Here is a 2,568-nt window from a genome sequence, read left to right on the forward strand (position 1 = left end):
TCCAACATAAGTGTGCGACCTCAGACATTCGCTTCATGAAGAATGGTCAAAAATCCCCGTAAACACACTCCTAAACCTTGTGGACAGCCTTCCCAGAAGAGTTGAAGCTGTTCTAGCTGCAAAGGGTGGACCGACATCATATTGAACCCTATGGATTAGGAACGGGATGACACTTAAGCTCATATGTGAGTCAAGGCAGGTGAGCAAATACTTTTGGCAATATAGTGTATATACAGTTATTTGTCCAGTACCACAGGGCGCTTGAGTCAAGCTCATAGAGCAAAGCCCTGTGTTAATGAAAAAAATTGGTGGTCTAGCTGTTAGAGCATAGAGCTTGGAGTCCAGAGATTATAAGTACAATCCGAACTCCCATAGACTGCCACTCTGGATCCCTGAGCAAAGACCCTTAACCCCACACTGCTTCCTGGGCGCCACACAATGGCAGCCCACTGCTCCCCATGGGGATGGGTTAAATGAATAAAAAGCAAATTTCTCTAATATGAGATCAATAAAGTTAAATTAAAAAACACCTGACCAACACATAACTGATAAACAGACATGTTTATATAAGTTCATTTGTCAGCGGGATCTGCAAAAAGAATCTAGAATCTTTTGCAGTTCATTATTAAATTTATCAATGAATATGAAGCAAGCTCAAGGAAAGGTCTCAGCCATGTGGGACAATTTAGATCTCATATTTCTCTTGTGTAATCCAATTCTCAGTTAGGACTCAAATTATCTCAATTTATATTTATTTCAAATTGACTCTTAGTTTACTGCTCTATAAAAAAAAAACAATAAAAAATAAAATGTTCCCTAAATTTCCCTGTTATGCATGACCACATTCATTTTGGATCGCATTTAAAAATATCGGACAGATTTTCAATTTAAACAAAGATATGAAGTAACACAAAATAACAAACAATGAATTAAATCATATTACAAGTCATCAAATGTCAGCTGTCTGTCAAAGTGGCAGCCTGTAGGGATTTTAAATGTCCAGCAGGTGGCAGTGTTTAGTTAGACAGCATTATTGATGGATTGATTAGTACAGTTTGGCAAAGTGTTAAAATGCTTCAGGACACCTAATGAACCCGTCATTACATCCCGTTCATGCTGTACTCTGTTATAAATACAGTGTGAATATAGAATGAGAAGTTAAATTAAGCAGGTCATATTTTTTATCTATACCCAACAGGTTTATTTAGACAAATAGTTTCCTGTAAAATGAGGCTAGAAAAACAAAGTCAAAATAAAACCAGATTTAGAGAAAACCACATCTCATTTTATCTAATTATCAAAGTTTTCACCTACCTCCAAAAATAAGCAGGAAGGAGTTGAAGATCAGCAGCATCCTGATGAGGAGGACCGTTAGAGCAGCAGCCATTTTGTGAAGCTCAGCGAGTTAAACTTTGAGTTCAAAGGACAAAAAACAAACTGTGTCTGAAATTGAATGGAAATAATCGTTGTTAGATCTCCGTTAGAGTCAGAGGGAATATTCACCAGCTCACATTTAGAGTTAGATTACCTTCAACAACTTCTAAGAGGAAGTAGGTGGAGCTGAAAGGAAGAGACGACTGTAGAGCGAGGGTTAGTACAAATAAATAAACTGCTATCACTGGTTCCTAACTAAACTATAGAAATATCTGCGATCTTGTAGACTGTTCTTTGATTAAGCAGCTGCCTCATTCCTCAACCATCTGAGAACATTAGCATTAAATCAGCAGACAAAGAGGGACAACGCCCAGTTAACTGCAGAAGACCGATCCGTGCCCGGAAGCAGGATACTAATAGCAGCGTCTCAATTCGCAGGCTGCGTCATTCGAAGGACGCATTTTAAGGCCGGTTACGTCATAACGCTGTGCGGAGGCCGTCCCATTTGGCAAAAATTCTTAGGATGCTTAAAATGCAACCTTAGAATGCGTCCTCCTTTCCCCGAATTCTGAGGATGCATCGCTACCATTAGTGGCCTCGCTGCGTCCTTCGAATGACCCAGCCTACACAGCCTTCGGAGGCTGCTCCGGGAGAACCTCAGCCGTTGGTAAATTGGACGGTCTAGCCTTTGGAGCACTTCCTGGTTGCGACACGACGTCATCACGTCGACAGCCTTTGGCTCCGGGTGGCGTGGTGGCACGGCGGAGAATTGAACTCAACAAACAAAGACGGCGGTAGGAGCTAATTTGGCGGATCACATAAGCTGTACATTGACTGTAGTAGCATGGCTTCTACATCAGGAGGAAATAGTGGAAATGAAATGGAGTGGATGTTATCGAGGTCAGCAAGAATGAAAAGAGCAATCAGAAAGAGACATGAAAGGGCAAGAAGTTGGTCGGATGAAAGTGAGCTAGGAGCGGAAGGAAGTAAAAGGACAAAAATAAACCAGAGAGTGAGTTCACGGGAACAAGATAACAGTAATACAGAAGTGGAATACAAAGTTGTGGTGGAATTTCAGCAAGAAAGGGGTTATATTCATCCGATAAAGATAACCAAAGCAATAGAGGAAGAGATAGGGAAAATCAAAACGGCCAGAATCATGAACAACAGAAAAGTGATAATTCAAGCTATCAG

The sequence above is a fragment of the Cyprinodon variegatus genome, unplaced genomic scaffold, assembly GCF_000732505.1.
Source record: "Cyprinodon variegatus isolate N-32 unplaced genomic scaffold, C_variegatus-1.0 Scaffold353, whole genome shotgun sequence".
Taxonomy (NCBI): Eukaryota; Metazoa; Chordata; class Actinopteri; order Cyprinodontiformes; family Cyprinodontidae; genus Cyprinodon; species Cyprinodon variegatus.